Source organism: Mesoplodon bidens (genome assembly GCF_964165515.1).
Source record: "Mesoplodon bidens genome assembly, chromosome: 7".
NCBI classification, from domain to species: domain Eukaryota; kingdom Metazoa; phylum Chordata; class Mammalia; order Artiodactyla; family Ziphiidae; genus Mesoplodon; species Mesoplodon bidens.
This window is the reverse complement of record NC_138164.1, coordinates 8,849,028-8,855,154: the sequence shown is the minus strand read 5'-3', so window position 1 is coordinate 8,855,154 and position 6,127 is coordinate 8,849,028.

Sequence of the window (6,127 nt, the reverse complement as noted above, 5' to 3'; positions counted from 1 at the left end):
TTCCTGCAAAGGAGGGTGTGCGCCAGGGACACACCTCCAATAAACTCTGAAAATGGAGGGAGAGGAGCTTTTCAAAAGCTGGGGAATGAGAGATTCCAGAAACTGCTGAAGAAATGGAAAACTCCTGTTCCACCCCAAAGAAAGAAGATTGGAATATGGCTTGAATTCTATTATTTTCATACCTGTCCTGGTGCTGCTTGGGCTTCTCTCTCCTATCATAGAATCACATAGATGCTGGGAACCTTTCTCCAGAAGCTACTCTGCTCATTCCCTAGCCTCCAGCCCATTTCCTAGAACATGTCAGAACAAAGATGAAGGTAATAGCCCAAGGGCCTGGGGTTCTGTCACCAGCTACAGCCCAGCCGTTTCCTCAAGTCTTGAGGCATGATGAAGAGAGACACCCTAGCTCTACCCTGACCCTTCATTACCACGTCCACATCCTCTCCTGAGGGGCATCAGTGGAATGTATGCTTGCTAACTGTGTGATCTGGGGATGGGTGTGCAACCTTGTTAATTCTCCAATTTCACATCTGTAAAAGGGGGGAAAACAGTAGCTTCCTTATGGAAATTGTTGAGAGGACTGATGAAGATTTAGTACGGTAGAGTGCCTAGAAAATTCTTCGTTGGAGAGGTGATATTTTAAACTTTAAGAAAAAACTGCCTCTTCTTCTTTTCCATTCCTTTAGGGATCTTTATATCTTGGTGAGACCAAAGTTTACAACTTCCCCTCTTGACTGTCTCTGACGCTGACCTTAGTTTTGTAAATGCAGTAGCTATCTCCTAAAGTATTCTTTTTACATACTGGAGACAGCTTGTGTAAGCCAGGTTTCTAGAACTGAAGATTGAGTGTATGGTCCATCTGAGCCAAAGGATGGGGAGAAGAGGTGGGAAGCATTGCTTTTGAACTTCACAGAGGAACTCCAAAAAATATTCTGAAATACACAAGTCAGATTTTTTTCCTTTTGCATCTTTATGGTTGTGACTTTTTCCTACACAGCTCAAGGCGCTTGTCTGCCTCTGGTAGAGCTAATGGTGTTTCAGCATGAATACAATGAAAAAGAGAAAGGCAATATTCAGCTTCTGACATCGAAAATAGTATTTTAGAGTCAGTAGCAAGACGAAAGGCTTGAAAGCCAGTGTTTGTAAGGTACAGAAGGATATTTTAATTTCTTTTATCTGTTCCTTTGATGTATCACAGAGCAGGCTGTGGACCAGATCATAGCGTTCTTCTATAGTTGTAGACAAATGGCCTCTTTTGCCTGTGATGGTTAGGTCCAGAGGCTTATTGTCTGAGGTAAAAGGATATGATGTTCAGGAAATAGAAAGCCTGAACTCTGTCTTTTTCATCCTGAAGGACTGTGGAAAGAGCACTGTGATAGAGGGAGACCTGGGCAGGATCTAAGTTCTCCACGTCCCCTCCAGGGATGAACCTTAGGCTCCTTACACCCACGCAGAATACGAAAGTGCCCCAAAGTGGCCACATGTTCCCTTGAGGGGACCCAGAGGTGCTGGAGGGTAAAGCACCAATAGAGGGCAGAACAGGGAGCAAAGAGGCCGCACTGTGCAGGTGATAGCTGGACCACCAACTGCCCCTCAGACCAGAGAGCAACCTAGACTCGTGCAGAGACCAGTGGGAGTCCTGAGAAGGCCACACAGGTCCCCGGACACCATCTCCCCCGTTGCCACAAGGACCTCTAAGCCACACCACCTATGCTCACCCTAACCCTTCTCAGAGAAGAGCTGGGTTTGGGGAAGAAACTGGAAAGACTGATCCAAGCAGAGACTGAGCTACCTCAAGTGAACGTTCAGGTGGTTGGGTTAGACTGAGTTTACCAGGATGGACTGACTTTTGGTTTTCCTCTGCTGCCCTGGGTGGCGGGGGTGGGAGGCTCACATGGGAGACCCCGACAGCTGCAAAGGCACAAAGGCACCACGGTGCCTTTTCACATCTGAGTGTATGAGGAGCAATTCCGCAGTCCTGCTTCAGGTGTTTTAAGATGAGTAGCCCTACAGAGGCGTATATCATCTGCTTCTGTGCTTTTCTCATCTCAAGAACAGAGAGTTAAAAAAAAAAAAAAAAAAGAACAGAGAGTTCTTTGATTGAGGGACTGTGTCTTATTGGCCTCTGTAGCCCTACTGTGTAACACAGGGCGGGGCACATAGTAGGTGCTCAGCAGACAGTCACTGACTATTGAATGGGCGAGAACTTGTGGGGGGCAGGGGGACTTCTCTAGCAGCTGGTGGAGTGAAGGGTAACTGTGAGGGGAGCCGGGCTGGAGGAACGACAGCGGGGAGGGCACCAAACAGCAACTGCAGGTGACAGAGCGATGTGTGAGCACACGTGTGGCACCCCTTTGGGAATTCCCAGAAGTAACTGGGATTCACTTTGAGGGGGGCCACTGATCCAATAGGCAATGGGTGACAGAAACATAAGGTAACAGCCCAGCCAACTTAGTCTCACACACAACACATACCCGTGATCTCACCTGTCTGAGCTGACCTTGTTTTATCCTTGCATGCATTCCTTGTGTTTTTCCCTGTGGGTGTGTCTGTTCCAGCTAATTGTTGATGATTCAGACTGGGGTTTTTGCTTTTTTGTCTTTCGTTTTTTTCTTTTGGTACGGATATCCTGATTATATATATTATGTTTTTCTTTAGCTTTGAAGAGGGTTGTCCCCCTTGGGATCAGAAAACATGGTTACTGTGGCTACCTCCTCATTAGCCTGGGAGGCTCTCCAGGGCAGGGGCTGTAATTATTCATTCTTATGTGTCTCCTCCCAGGGAGGAGCTCTGAGCTCTGCATAACATGGCTATTAAGCAATGTGTAGACACACCGCTTGACTGACCGCATCCAAGGCCCGTGCCCTTTCCTCCACTGAGCACTTCAACAGATGCATTTCCGCGGGCATCGTCCTCTTCTGAGCAGCTCGGCCCGGTTCTCTTGGCCCTCCGGCTGCACACAGGTGCTTCAGGCCACTCTCATTTGGCACCCGCTCTGGGGCTCTGGGATTCCGACCCTCCCCTCCCCCACACCCATGGCAGCCCTGGCCTGCCATACTCAGGCCGCTATGCTGAGCACCCAGGCAGTGGCCCTGCAGCTCAGAATGGAAACCTCCCTCAACACACACACACGTGAATGATGTATATATAAGTAGGCTTTAGTAACCCTACCATTAGATTTAAGAATGTCCCTGCCCACTTGGCCTCTTCTCTTGTCTCCAGGCTGCAGGAAGAATGCTCTGGCACGGATACTACTGGAGAGGTTTGGTCCTTGCTAATACCATAACATCAGTGGTGATTTTTATATTTAGCACCCTCCCCCTCCTTCCCTTCATTCACGTCCTGTTATTAATTGACTCAAATCTGTCTCCTCCACTAAATTGTAATTAATCTTTGGTAGCAGAATGAAAAGTAATCTAACAAATGGCACCCAAATTCCTCTTATAGAGTAAATTGTCTTTAGCAAGAAAAATATCTAGATATGCCACATGGAGTGGAAGGTAAGGCCTGAAGCAAAAAGCGTCAAGACACAAACAGATAAACCCCTGTGCAATAGAAACAAACTGGACTTGGGGATGGAGAAAGAGCAGGGAGGAGAGACGTGAGGGGTCGGGGTGAGGAAGCAACAAGGGGCAGGGAGCTGAAAACAACTGAAGACCAACTTGCATTGTTACACTGTAAAACCCTTTCTCCTCTGTCTTCTTCAAAACTCTAAGAAAAGTTTACTGTACACAAATTGCAGTATGTGTGTGTGTGCTTCTAGCTGATAGAGTATGGCAAAGGTGATAGGAGAGCCACTCCCTTGGTTAGATTATGTTATACAAGACTTAGCAGACCAGAGAGAGGTGGTGCTGCTGACTCTGAAGAAGTCAACTCCTCTGTTGTGAAACAGCCTCGTGGCAAGGAAATGCTGGTACCCTCAGCTAATAGCTGGCAAGAAAATAGGAACCTCAGTACTACAGGCACAAGGAACTGAATTCTTCCCATGACTACATGAGCTTGGAAGATGACCTTGAGCTTCAGAAAGGACTGCAAACCAGCTGACACCTTAACTGAAGTCTGATGAAACCTTGAGCAGAAAATCCAGCTAAGCTGTACCTGACCCACAGAAACTGTAAAAAAAATAAATGTATGTTGCTTTAAGCTGCTAAATTTGTGGCAATTAGTTATGCAGCATAGAAAACTAATACATGTGTGTGTGTGTGTGTGTGTGTGTGTTTACACACTGAGACAAAGGACGGAGTTCCAGGTCTGGATCAACAAGGTGGGCAGGAGGACAGCACATATAGAACAGTGAAATCATCTCTAAAGGGACTAATTCAGGTGAAGCAGGAGTTTGGAGTCAGAGACAGTGCTGAGAACTTAGGCCTTCAGAAATTTGGAGAAATATTGGTATCTTAGTCAGGGTTCCCCCAGAGGCAGACTCCAAGACAAGAAGCTAAATAGTTTATTTGAAAGGTGATCCCCGCAAAACCAGGAAGGATATTGGGGGAATGAGACATGGAAGGGAAGGAAGCCAATGAAGGTTGCACATCAAGCAATTTACTACCGTGGACAGCTAGAGCTTAATCCTGTGGGAAATTGAAGAATAAGCCTCAGAATTATCCCACCCAAGGGGCAAGGGAGCTGGGATATTTATCCACAAACTGCCATCAGATATGCGTTGAAGGCTGCTTCTCCGGGGTAAGGAGAAGTTAATTCCCCAGATTTCTGGGTGACCTTGCAGTAAGGTATCCCGTCCAAACCTTCTCCCCTTCTCTAACTGCTCTCAAAGTGTGTGTGTGTGTGTGTGTGTGTGTGTGTGTGTGTGTGTGTAAGCTACTCCTACTGTCAGGCACTTTGTATCTATTTGTTCATTTAATTCTCCCAGTACCTCCTTTTCAGTAGATATTATCACCTCATTTTACAAAGAGAGACTAAAACTTCAAGAAGTTAGCAGTTTGCTGAGGTCATATAGTTACTGAGTGGCAGAACCTGGATTAGAAACCCAGGTTAGTTGCTATCAAAGCTGAGGCTCCCGACCACCTCTCTGGGTCATCAGTTGGAAGTCCAAATCCTGGTCTAACCTTTTACCCCCAGCACCCACCCTCTGACTAAGCCCCAGGATGTAAGGTGGACCTCTCTGCCCACTCCTGGTGCCCTCTCTTGTTGCTGAAGTTATTTTCAATTCTTTGTTCCATAAACCTATATGTGAACGGTGCCAGAGCTGTCCCTACCATCAGTTCAGTTTGCCAGAAAGGAGGGAGAGGGAGGACTCGGGAATTTGTGGCGCTGCAGTGCGTTGCCTGGGAACGAGGAATTTGTGTGAGGCTTTGAGTTGAGAGAAGGCAGGGCCCTGCTGCTCCGGCAACCGGCGAACCAGGGACAGATTAGCTAGCTCTCTTTGGAAAAAATAAGCTTTCTGTGGGCCTGGAGAGTGAGGAATGGCCCTCCCCAAGGACATTTTTTCTTTCCTTTTTCTTTATAAAATTCCCCAGCTCTGGCTCGCTTCTGAGAAACATCAAATATGAACAGAGATGGGGGTCAAAAGGCTCCCCGTGCCCTCCCCGGGGCCTTCATCCTGAACGTTGGTTTTGCTGCCTGTGAGTTCTGTGAATGTGAGGGGATGCCTGGAAGAAAAGCGTTCTACAGATAGGGTGTCTCAAAAAGGCGTGGGGTTTACTAGCAGAAACAATGTGATCCTGCAACGGCATGGGGTCCAGATTTCCATAAGCCAGGGAGGAGGTGCTCCCAGTTCCGAAGTGGAAAACTTGAAAACATCAAAGTGTTTTATGCTGAGAGTCAATATTTGATTTCTGAATAGAATTCCCACCCCCTCAGAAACTGAGAGGAACTCAGGCTTGTGTACACGGTCGATGAACATGCCCTATTCAGCAACTCTCCAGAGGGACAAAGAGGAGACATGAATTGGTATTAAAGCGGGGAGAGATCCAGCTTTCCTTGACCTATTTGAGATGTGGCGAGGACATTCTAGAAAACATCTCTGGCTTTCTGTTCATGTAAAGCTTCAGTGCTCAAAGAAAAACAGGCTGAAAAACCATGGGGAAGCCACAAATTACCCCAACTCATGAATGGCTTCATTTTTTCTTTTCTCCTAGATCCTCAGATGGTGTCCTCCCACCAACCT